The sequence below is a fragment of the Anomaloglossus baeobatrachus genome, chromosome 1, assembly GCF_048569485.1.
Source record: "Anomaloglossus baeobatrachus isolate aAnoBae1 chromosome 1, aAnoBae1.hap1, whole genome shotgun sequence".
Taxonomy (NCBI): domain Eukaryota; kingdom Metazoa; phylum Chordata; class Amphibia; order Anura; family Aromobatidae; genus Anomaloglossus; species Anomaloglossus baeobatrachus.
In genome coordinates, this window is record NC_134353.1 from 747059194 (window position 1) to 747072283 (window position 13090).

At 42.3% G+C, this 13090-nt stretch overlaps 1 protein-coding gene across 2 annotated transcripts in view; it reads left to right on the forward strand.

Moving 5' to 3' along the window:
• Positions 1 to 13090, forward strand: part of MORN3 (MORN repeat containing 3) — a 60182-nt gene that overhangs the window by 35549 nt on the left and 11543 nt on the right. The window lies entirely within an intron of this gene.

The window sequence follows — 13090 nt, forward strand, 5'->3', positions numbered from 1 at the left end:
GTCTGATGCTGCTTACCTAAAAACTCACATAGCAGCACTCGCATGACGCTCACATCACATACGGATGCTATGTGAGGAAAAAAAACACACACCGTACGCAGATCACACGCAGATCACACGCAGGATACTCGACTCACATTTTGAGCCAAGTATCGCTGTGATTTTTTACACGCCAGTGGAGAAGAGCCCTTAATCTGCATATGGCCGGCATCACACTTGCGATTGAGAAATCAATCTGATTCTCATGCCGAAAAGTAGGACGATTTTTTCTCACTTTTCATCTGTGTGCTGTCAGTGTGCTCTCAGTGTGTTGTCAGTGTGCTCTCAGTGTGCTGTCAATGTGCTGTCAGTGTGCAATCCGTTTTTTTTCCTCAGCAGCTGTTACTCATTTACAGTCATGTACAGAAGCATTTACAGTGTTCTCTGCTACATGATAGAATTGTATTTAGAAAAACGCATGTCACTAGGATGGTCCGTGTGCCGTCTGTGTGACATCCGTTTTTTTATTTGCACCCATAGACTTGTATTGGAGAGTCTCACACGAGAAACTCTAGAAATCGAAGCATTCTGCGATTTTTTTTTTTCCTCAGTCCGATTTGAGCTGAGGAAAAAATAGCAGATTTTAGCTGCCTCATTGATTAACATTGGTCTGAGTGCAATGCAAGAGTTTCTCGCATTGCACTCGTACGAGTCAATCGCAAGTGTGACGCCGGCCTAATAGTGTCATTACAGTCATGCCTTTACGGTACTTTATCTTGCAAAATTGTGCTGACAGATTCTCTTTAACACCTATAGCGCAGCTCGGATGCCTGATTAAGTGATGGGAGCGCAGCTAATCAGTAGCTACTCAAGTCTTCCTGTTTACACATTGCGTTATTTTCTGCAAGCAAAGCCTGCAATCTAGGCAGTAAATAAGCTGCTTACAAAAAGCACCTTTTGTTGCGTTTTTGCTTATGCATGTCATTTGTCAACAATACCTTATTTTTCGGACTAGACGACTGATTAGAGATTGATTATAAGACTCTCCGAGGTTTGAACAACAGAAAATAGGAAAAAAAATTAAGATTAAAATTACTTTGGTGATATAAAGATGTGGAGGGGTAATGTTGACGGTCTACTTCTGTGTTCATTTCTTGGTTCTCCAGGGTAGAAAAAAGGGTAACCATTTATTCTAAAGTAGAAAAAGTATATTAGGAGGGTTGTATCAAAAAGTAAAGGGCATTATATGCCGCATTTCCCCGAAAATAACACAGGGTCTTTGTTTGCTCCGAAAAATGGGCTAGAGCTTATTTTCAGGGGATGTCTTATATTATATACCGTAGTGTCCCCAAAAGTGACATACCATAACAAGGTCCCATTGCACTTTACTTTGTGTTTTGTGCAAAACTTCACAAAAAGCACAAGTAAATTTATTGTGAACTTCCCTATATGCCTAGTGTCTTACATGTGTAATGTCTTTAATTTGTGCCACTAAAAGGGAATCTGTCACCTATTTTGAGAGCAGCATAACGTAGGGGCAGAAATCCTGATTCCAGCTATGTGCCACTTAATGAGCTGTTTAGTGTAGTTTTGATAAAATCACTGATTAATCAGCAGTAGATTATCCTTAGAGGACTACTTGGCCTGCTGCAGGTAGTCCAGCATATTCATGAGCTCTGTATAACTGCTAAATCTGCAGCAGATTATCAAAATGACAGCAAACAGCTCAATAAGTGAAACATCGCTGGAATCAGGGTCTCTGTCTCTACATTATGCTGTTCTCAGATGCGGAAGCAAAAACCTGGTGACAGATTCCCTTTAAACTCCTTATACACAATTTAGCCACCTGTATACTTTAGTATAAGTTATTCTAATTTCCGCACTATAAAGGATGCCGATTGCAAATTTTATACCAAGCAATCTGATTCGTTACTGATTTTCTGTGCTGATGATGACACCATATGTAAGCAAATAAAGAAGGCTTCACATATGTATCCTATATGTTGCACAGACAGAGAATGGACATGCAGGAGATCGGTTTGTGTCTGGGAGATCGGGACTCTACTCAAGTGTAAATCAACTTTTTATCTACATGTGACAGTTTTATTTTTCTTTTCCCTAACCTGATAGCAAGCTCAGCTCAGTCTCTACAGCACAAGCTCAGCTCAGTCTCTCCAGCGCAAGCTCAGCTCAGTCTCTCCAGCACAAGCTCAGCTCAGTCTCTCCAGCGCAAGCTCAGCTCAGTCTCTCTAGCGCAAGCTTAGCTCAGTCTCTCCAGCACAAGCTCAGCTCAGTCTCTCCTGGGCAAGCTCAGCTCAGTCTCTCCAGCACAAGCTCAGCTCAGTCTCTCCTGGGCAAGCTCAGCTCAGTCTCTCCTGGGCAAGCTCAGCTCAGTCTCTCCTGGGCAAGCTCAGCTCAGTCTCTCCTGGGCAAGCTCAGCTCAGTCTCTCCTGCGCAAGCTCAGCTCAGTCTCTCCAGTGCAAGCTCAGCTCAGTCTCTCCAGCGCAAGCTTAGCTCAGTCTCTCCAGCGCAAGCTTAGCTCAGTCTCTCCAGCACAAGCTCAGCTCAGTCTCTCCAGCGCAAGCTTAGCTCAGTCTCTCCAGCGCAAGTTTAGCTCAGTCTCTCCAGCGCAAGCTCAGCTCAGTCTCTCCAGCTCAGCAGTAATCACACAGATTGAGAGAGAACCATGCAGCCATTTACTTATCTCAGTGACAGGAGCACAGTTCTTGTGATTGCTCCATCCTGTGATTTAAGGAAGCAGACAGGGTATGTGCCCATGATATTTGATACTGTGCATTTTTGCTGTGTCAAAAATGCAGAGTTTTTACAGTACAAGCAAAGTTGATGGGATTAATAAAAAATCTCATGTCCTCGATGCTATTTTACACTGCGTAAACTGACCTGCGGTGCGTTTTTCCGAGCTGCAGCATGTCAATTTATCTTGCAGTTACCGCTGAGTTTTTTGTGCATAATTTCCCCATAGACTTACATTAGATGCAAAACATTTTCAGGAAAAAAAAACGCACGTGCTTTTAGTTTATTTATCCAGCGTAAACATACCAAAGAACATATCTAAACAAAACAGATGATTGTAGAGGTAGGCTCTGCCACCAAAGCTCCCTTGTATGGAACTGTGCCCACTGGATGGCCAGGATTACAGTGGTTAGAGAACCTAACAGGGACATAGAACCACAAGGGAAAGAGTTATCAGCTAGGAATCCTTTCATTATAATAATCTGATATGTGATTGATTTTGTATATTTAAAGTGGTTCGTATGTGGTTTTGTTACTTTGTTTTTAACGGCAACTTGGCTGTGGTCTCTCACACTTTTGATTGTGTGATTAATCAATGTGTTAATTGTGAGAGCGTTCATGACCAAGTTGTTCCTTTCAAATAAGCTTTTGTAACAATGGTTATTCAGATCGGAGGAAGGCATTGTCGCCGAAACGCGTTGTCCTCACATATAACCACTGAATATGTCGGTATTGAACCTGCCAGTGTAATGGAATTTTAATGGAACATTAAAAGTTAATTTTTATATATCCTCAAAGGATTCTTAGCTGATAACTCTGTCCCTTGTGGTTCTACGTACTGTGCAGTTGGCTACCATCTATCGTGCTTAGATCCGGAGGATTTACTACAGAGGCGTATACAGGCAGACCTTCTAAAGGGTGAGCAGTTCCTTTTTCCTTTTATTTTTCATAACGGGGACATAGCTTCTCTTATGAAGATCTTTTGCCGTGCTTGAACCTTTGTGACTTTCTGCCTGAAACCCATAGAGCTAAAAAGAGCGGCACCTCTCTGTAGCTCCAGTGTATTTATATTATAAGGAGGTAACCGCTTATTAATGCATATATACATACTTCACATAAAGAAAAAAAAAGGTAAAACATCACCCATAAAATGAAAAAGAACAAACATGCCGGCAGGGAGCCATCACCAAGATTAAGGGAGGGAATAAGCATGATGCTGTCATGGTTCTGGAAAATCCAAATTACCGGTGAGTAATTATAATCTTTTCCCTTTACCATGACAGCACCGTATTTGAGAGAATAAAATAGAAAAAACACTAGGGTGCGACCACAGCCTTCCAACGGCAAGGCATGAAAGACCCAAATCTAGCCTGTAATGTTTAAAAAAACATGAAAGGGAAGGACCAAACTGCTGCTTTACATATTTATTCTACAGAGGCATTGGCCCTTTTGGCTCAGGAGATGGCTATGGCACAGGTGGAGGGAGCCTTAATGTCATGAGGAGGGGTTTGACCCGAAGCAGAGTAGGCTAGGGAGATAGAAGTTCTAACCCAGCTAGCGATAGTGGATTTGGTTGCTGGTTTACCTCTATTAGCTCCCTGGAAAGTGACAAACATCGTGGAGAATTTCCTTCATGGCTGTTACTGTAAGGTACTCTACCAAGCACCTCCTAACATCAAGAGAGAGTGAAAAGTCAGTTTTCCTTGGGATTTTGGATCTTCACAAAAGGAAGGTAGAATTATCCTGGTCCCTGTGGAATCTTGAATTTACCTTAGGCAAAAAAGCTGGGTCAGCTTTTAGAATTACTCTATCGGAAAGTATGGTGGAAAATGGAGGATTAATGGAGATTGATTGCAACTCACTAACATGACTAGCAGACATTAAGGCTACCAGGAGAACCATTCTAAGTCTCAGAGTCTTCACCATAATAGAAGAAATAGGCTCAAAGGGTGATTTGGTCAGAGCATTTAACGCTAAATTTAGATCCCAAGGGGCTACCGTTGGGGACTTTAGGGGTCTAGAAGTAAAGGAGGCTCTAATGAATCTTTGGATCCATTGGTGATCCACAATTTTTTGGTCAAATAGTACCCTCATGCTGAGACCTGCACCTTCAGAGTACTAGTGGATAGACCTCTCTCGAGTCCTTTTTGCAGAAACTCTAGAACCTCTTTCAGAGGAAGCGGCTGGATTTGGTCGGTTAAGTTCTGTCCTGGAAATTCTAAGAACTTTTCCCAAATTCTTGTGTATTTCATCAGCGTCACCTTTTTCCTGCTTGACAGCATGGTAGAGACTAAGTTATCAGAGAATCCCTTGGTTAAGAGGAGTCTTCTCTCAAGTTCCATGCCGTCAGATGTAACCCCTGAACCCGGAGGTGCAGGACGGTTCCTTGGGATAGTAAGTTGGCCACGTCGGGTAGTATCCAGGGGTCCAATACTGACATGCGCCTGAGCCATGTGAACCATGGTCTCCTTGGCCAGAATGGAGTGATTAAAATAACTCTGGCTCTGTCTTCCCGTCTCTTTTTGAGAACTGCCGGTATGTGATACCAATGTGATATGACTGAAGACTGAATGTGATTTAGATAGGGATCATAATCAAAAGATATAGTGATCCCATATATTATTTGATCCATCAATAATTCAGTATCAAAGAGATGTCCTTTGGATAATATTTCACTAATGATGACCAAGGAATACATGTTAACCAGGTTTTGAAGCAGTTTTAAGATAATGAGGAAGTTACATTTACAGTTCCACTTACCGGAAACTTGTGGTTGGCTTAAAGACAGGTTTAAGGAAGCTTGCATATGAAATTTACGGCTCATTGCAATATTTCACTAACACTATGGTCAAACTGTGGTCGGCCAGTTGTCAACTGGCAGGATGTGCAGGAAATGTGCAGGAAGCTGCCGGTGCCCACAGCAGTTTGTGGTCAAGTTACATGAACATGACTCAGCTGTCACATGCTGGTGACCATTTAAACACAACCTACAAAATTTTCCTATAAAAATACACCGGACTCGCTTAATGTTAAGGGGAAACCTTCCAGGACATTGAATTGTATGTACGCACTGTTCCTGTGATGCAAGATGCCATGTTGTTTCCTTATCATTAACTCGAGTTCCCTCCGATGTGAAAGGATTGCTACAACAAACGGTAATGTTGATGCATATTTCTGTTATTGTATAAGATTCTATGGACTATAGTTCTAAATGCCTATGTACCATTAACTATTCATGTGCTATTAAAATAAATAGTATCTTGCTATAAAGAATATTAGTATTCGTGCCTGATTAGGATATCAGTGAGCGCTTCGTAAGTACGGGCTTTCAGCCCCCTTTTTAGTAGAATTTAGCAAGACACGGTATCAGCTGGAATGGGGGAAAGGCATAGGTCAGCCAAAAGTCCCATTTTTGGAAGAGTGTCTACCCCACCTGGGAATCCCCTTGGATCTAGGGAGAAGAATCTTCTTACTTGGCGGTTTTGTGTGGTGGGGAATAATCTATTTCCGGCCTTCCCCAGGCTATGCAGATTTGTGTGAAAATGTCCTGATCCAAGACCCATTCTTGCTGACTGAGAATATGACGGCTTAGGAAGTTGGCCACAGTATTTTCCGCTCTCTTTATGTGTCGGCTGGTTAGGGATGATACGTTCGCTTCCGCTAGTTGGAATATCCATCCTCCTTCTTCCATCAGGGATCTGGGTCTGGATCCCCCTGGTGGTTTAGGTATGCCATTATTGCCTTGTTGTCAGACATTATGACCTCGTCCTTCTCTGAGATCTGTTCTCAGGCTTGTTGGAGAGCCTGTTTTACAGCTGATAGTTCTTTTAAATTGGAAAATCAATTTTTTATGGCAGGATCCCAACTCCCCTGGAAGAAAAGATCTTCCGTGTGAGCTCCCCACCCCGAGGAGCTTGCGTCCATGGTGATCACAATTGGATGTTCCACTGTCTAGGGGACCCCTTTCCTTTTCCTCGTCTAGCCACCAACCCAGAGATGTTATCACGTTCGCGCTTAGCTGGAACTTTTGGTCTAGATTCTCTGGATTTGTTGCCTGTGTTGACAGAACCTGCCATTGCAAATCCCTCAAGTGCCCACAACCAGGAAGTTGTCTAGTTATGTCACGATTAAGATGTATTCCTTCCTCATCTAATCTATGCTGTCATCTCTGCCACTACCTTGGTGTTTATCCTTGGCGCTAAGAAGATCACAAAGGGGAGGCACTAGTATTGCATGTGTGTCGGGACTCCGTCAATGTCTACCAATACCCTGAGGTACCTCTGATGTTCTCTGTAAATGGGTAGGTGGTAGTACGCGTCCTTTAGATCTACGACTGCCCTGTAACAAGCCCGATGAATCTCCCTGGTTATTTGGATTTTTATTATCCACCGTGTGGGAAGTAAAAAGTTAATCTTAAGCCCTGAGACAGTGTGTCTATTACCCATCTGGATGATGTGAGTAGAGCCCATTGGTTAGAGAAGTGTTTCAATTTTCCTCCCACCTGTTGCCTGGCATTGCTGGGGTCTGGGATTCCCCCTAAAGGGAGCCTTATTGAACAGGAACCCTTTGTTGTCCTTGCCCTTCCAGGATTGCCCCTCCCTTGATCTGTCTTCCGTTCGGCTCCCTCTACGTCCTCTCTTCCCTGAGCCACAAAAGGACCTTTTAAATCTTTGGAAGGGGAAAGCTCTTTTTCTTGTCTGCCAATTCTCTAGGATCTTATTTAATGCTTGCCCAAACAGAAACGCTCCCTAACAAGGGAGAGAGCAGAGCTTTAGACTGGAAGTCCGCTGCCCAGTTTTTTAACCATAGCACTCTCTGGCCGGAGTTGGACAAGGTGCATGCATGAGCGGCGAACCTCACACTGTCCACTGAGGCGTCCGATAGAAATGCAGCCACTTTTTGAGTCGTGGGTAGTGCCTCCAGCAGCTGTTCCCTAGGGCATTTATCTTTGATCTGAGAGGATAACTCATTGAGCCAGGTGACCATAGCTTGTGCAGTGCCTGTCGCTACTATGATGGGTATGAAGGACCATGCTGCCAATTCCCATGTTCCCTTAAGGAAGGTGTCAGCCCTTTTGTCAAGCAGGTCTTTTATTGACCCCAAATCCTCAAAAGAGAGGGCCACCCCTTTGGACACTTTAGCTATGGCAGCATCAATCTTCAGGGGCTTTTTCTAGGTTTCACATACATCCTCGCTGAAGGGATATTTTCTTTTTAAAGGTTGAGGGTCTGTTACTTTAACAAGTTTTTTTTCCATCCTTTTTGATTAGTGCTAATAAATTTTCATATACTGGAAACACTTTGTTTCCACTCCTCCAAGTTATTTAACATGGCATCATGTATTGATCTAGGCTCCTTAGGGGATTCAACCCACATAGTTGCCCTGACTACCTTTAGGAGTCTGTTGGTGTCATCCGCAAAAAATAACGGGCAGCCGTATTCCTCATCTGAGTAGTCCGTTTCCGATCTCTCTGAGATTAATATTTCCCCGATTCATCCTCCAAGCTAATATCCAAGGGTAGTTGTTTGTTTGAGAAGGGGGAGGGGCCTTTAATTTGGTCAATTTTTTTCCTTACTGTAGCCTTAACCTCTTCTTTGATCAGAGTTTTTATCTTTTGAAAGGGGGGGGAATGCTCTGCCACCATCATTTAAATACAAAAACAGCACAGCTTTTTATCATATTTCCTGTCTAGCTTCCTCTTGCACAGGGCACATTCTCTATGCTTGGTTTTAGATGTTGCTTTCCTAGCCTAAACAAGACAATAAGGCTATCAGTATGGCATTTACAGAGTAGGCACTCACTCATTCTTTAGGCTGAGGCCACAAGGGAATTACTGTGTCCTCGCATGACACTCGGCTCACGCTCGCAGCACAGCGGGAGCTGAGTGTCATTGTGACTGTGGTTCGATTGTGCGATCAGACCACAGCTGCGGGGGAAGTGCTGGCGCTGCGCAGCGGAGGGCCGGCACTGCGAAAGGAATTTATCTCACTCTCTCTTCCATTGCTGGCTATTGTGATTCTCACACTACACTCGCATTATACCGGTGTAATTCGAGTGCAGTGCAATATTTCTCTCGCCCCATAGACTTGCATGGGTGTGAGTGGAACAAGATCGCATTCCACTCGCAGCATGCTGCGACTGTTTTCTCGGTCCAATTAGGGCTGAGAATGTGATTGCTCATGGGGGAAGAACACTATGTATTCTGCTTGGGACAAGAGGAGCTGGAGCTTGACTCTTATACTAGAAAAGGTGTTGTAAAATTGTACAGTGCATTCAAAAGTATTCTTACCCTGTGAACTTTCCCACACTTTTTTTCAGATTACACCCACACATTTAAATGTTTTATTGAGATTTTATGTGATATATCAACACAAAGTAGCAAATATATGTGAAGTGTAAAGGGAGTGCTACATATTCTAAAAATACAAATCTGAAAATTGTGAAAAGCATTTGTATTCAGCCCGTAAGTCAATACTTTTTAGAACCCACCTTTTTGTTATAGTCATAAGACCACAAAAGATTTTGCAAAAATCCCATAAAAATAGTTAAAGATAATACAGAAGAGTAGTTGGAAACTTAGCTGGCTGCAATCCACTGACTACACAAACACAACTAGAAGTAGCAGTGGAGCATTCTTAACAAACCTAGATGACTCGTCACCACCGGAGAACTAACAAACCTCAAAAGATGGAATGAGGAATCCTGGCTTGCCTTAGAACAGCCCCAAAGGAAAGTCAAAGCCCCCAACATATGACGGTGATGTAAGAAAAAACACAACACACAGACCGTAGATATAGGGTTAAGCAAAGTGAGGCCCTGCTAGCAAGATACAAAAGGAGTGAATAGATTGCTGGCTGAAGCCAGTTAGAACCCTGAACAATACCAACACCTGATAATCAAATATTCCCTTACAGATCACACAATCTTTCCTCCCACTATATCAGGAACTCTTGTGCAAGTACAATTAAATAGAAAATGCAAATACAATAGATCTTAACTACAAAACCACATGAAATACAAAAATACAAAATTCCTGATAAAACAGGGAGTAAAACTCCCTTTCTTGCTGGGAATAAAATCATCCTCCACAAATTGTGCAGGAAGGAGCACTTATTCACTTGCAAGAAACAAAAAAGTAAAAAAACCCAAAATACTTATCAGGCATAGATGCAGACTTAGGATGACAGAGACAAAACCGATGCAAAGGAACGACAAAACCACCACGGAAATCTTTCCTGGAATATCCAAAAAGGCGCTGAAAAAGGCAAAACAAATCCACAGAGAAAGGCTAAAGGCTAGAGGACAAAATTCAGGAGATCTTAACATGGAGCAGAAACAATTATCATCAGCAAAAGCTAGACACAGACTGCCTTCCTATATTCCTCCAGGGTGGACTCCATAGGCTTCCTGAAACAGCAATCATCTCCAACACCTGTCTGAGCGATAGATGTAGTATCAGACTCACTACCAGCACTAGCCACCAGAGGGAACCCAGAAACACTTCCGGGAACAGCACCATTTCTGATGATATTCACAACACCTTTCACTGCAATTACTGCATTTTGGGATATATCTTTATCAATTTTGCACAGCTAGAGGCTTAAATCTTTGCCCATTCTTCTTTGTGAAATGGCTCTAGTTCAGGGAGAATAGATGCAGGTGTCTGAACAGCAACTTCCAAGTCTTGCCACAGATTCTCGATGAGATTTAGGTCTGGACTTTGACTGGGCTATTTACACAAAGTATATGATATGATCTAAACCATTCACTGTAGCTCTGGCAGTATGTTTAGGGTCATTGACCTGCTGGACGGTGAACCTATGCCCCAGTCTCGTCTTTTGCAGCCTCTAAAAGATTTTCCTACAGGACTGCCCTGTATTTAGCACCCTCTATCTTCCCTTTAACTCCAAGCTTCCGTGCTGAAAAAAAGCCGCCCCACCGCATGATGCTGCCACACATAGCGTTTTACATTTAACCCAAAAATTCTACTTTTGTCTCATCTGACCAGAGCACCTTCTTCCATCTTCTAGCTGCATGGCTTTTAAGGCCTTACACGAGCCTTCTTATTTCTTGCTTTAAAAAAAAAAAAAAAAGGCTTTCTTCTTACCACTATTCCATAAAAGCAGTCTTTGTTAAGTACATGACTAATAGTTGTCCTGTGGACAAATTCCCCCATCTGCGCTATGGATCTCTGAAGCTCCGTGAGATGTTCAGAACTTGGGCAGTTTTTTTTTTTTTAGTAAGCTAACCCTGCTTTACACGTCACAACTTTCTCCCTAATACTTCTGGTGTATTACTTGGTTTTCATGATGCCATTTGATCCATCATGTTCACAAAAAAACTCCTAAGGCCTTAAATAGAACAGATAAAGTTATACTAAATTATACAAAGGTAGACTACATTTAGTAATTAGGTAACTTGTGGAGGCAATTGGTCACCTGGTATTTTATTTAAGCATATTAGACTACAGCTGCACTTTACAGGATTTAGATCTATATTTTTCAAATATTTAGAAAATTTTATATACACGCCACACGCCTCATTAGTGTTGGTATATCATATTAAATCACAATAAAATACATTAAATTTGTTGGTGTAACGTGAAAGCACACAGGGTATGAATATTTTTGCAACTCCATGTATTTAAAGACCTGATCATTTCCCAGAATAAAAAATTCCATCATAAATTGAAAGATATGCACTTCCTTGCATTGTAAATGTTGTAGCAACAGTAGAGTAATTTCCATTGACCAATTATACAAACAGGTTATCTTGCGGAAAATAGCACCTAGGCTTAAACATAACATTAGGCTAACCACAATGACTTCCAGCTTCAAAAATAGACAAGAAGAATTGATTTCATATTAATTTCCAATGTGTATTTGTTCTGGATAAGGAAAGAGTAGTGTGTTTTTTATTTCTTACTTAAAACACTAGTGACTGCACAACACAATAACTGGTACACCACCTAATCTTAGTCATAACTGGCTAATAACACAGGACATGATAGTGGATGGTGTGATTTGACTGCGGTAAAACTGCTTTCAGCATAAATGTTAACCCAACCATAAACGGCAGAGCAGAGATTTTTGAGTGGTTCTACTGATAAGACCAATAATTAGATCGGGTTGTCAGGTAGCACTTTTTTAGTAACTGGTGTCTCAGATTTTTCAGATACTGAAGTCTTTAGCTTAAAGGCAATTGGACAAAGAGCATCTACTAGGTTTTATGTTATTAACCAAGCTGTGCATGCATTTTCCCGAAAAAAAGGTCTCTATTTCTGTACGTAGTTGTGCTGAAGCAGAGAAGTACAGGCTGATGAAGAAGCCGAGAAGCAGCCATCAACCTAGTTTCACCAAGGAAGCTTAAAAGGGAACCTGTCACCAAATTTGGTGACTATGAGCTGCGGCCACCACCAGAGAGCTTTTATATACAGCATTTCAGACTACTGTATATAAAAGCCCAGGCCGCTCTGTAGAACATAAAAAATCCCCCAAAAACTCCTTTAAGAGGCGGTCCGGACCAATGGGTGTTGCTGCTCTCCAGTCTAGCGTCTCCTCTCTGCTGTTTGTCGTCCTCCTTCTACCTAGCTCAGTATGAATGATGTGTCTTACTTCATCCAAACAGGACAGCATTGCGGTCCTCCGCAGGCGCACTTTGTTGTGCCATGATGAGGGCAGAATAAAGTACTGTAATGTCCGGGTGTGAGGAAAGGTTAAAGACCACCTGCACATGTGCACTAAAATACTTTGATCTATCCTGAACAGGGCAGATCAAAGTGTGCCTGCGTAGGATCTCATTGCTGGCTAGTGTGGATGATGTAGAACGAGTCATGCACACGGGCATCAGAAGGACGACTGTGATCGCCGCAGAGAGGAGGCGCCGGACCAGAGATCAGCGACACCCATCCGATCGGACTGCCCCTTAGGTGAGTATTATAGAAGTGTTTTTTACGTTCTACAGAGCTGAGCTGTTATATACAGTATCGCAGAATACTGGTGGCCGCGGCTTATAGTTAAAGCAATAAAGGTACTCAGTGCACCCTTGGCATGTCGGAGCAGTTTAGTACATTCTCCCACTTATTCATTTTCCATTTATTTTCGCCAAGGGAGGAAGTGATGGAAAACAAATTGGTGAAAAAGTTCACTGAGCTGCTCAGCCACACAGAGTGCAAAAAAGTGCCTGTGCTCAGTGTGAACACACTCCTGTTAATCACCACATTTATCTACGTGATTCTGACCATTTTCCAATCAATTGGAATCACAACCAAAACTTCAGACAACTCACTACACTGTGTGCAATATTATTAGGCAAATGAGTATTTTCATCACGATACTTTTTATACATGTTGTCCTAC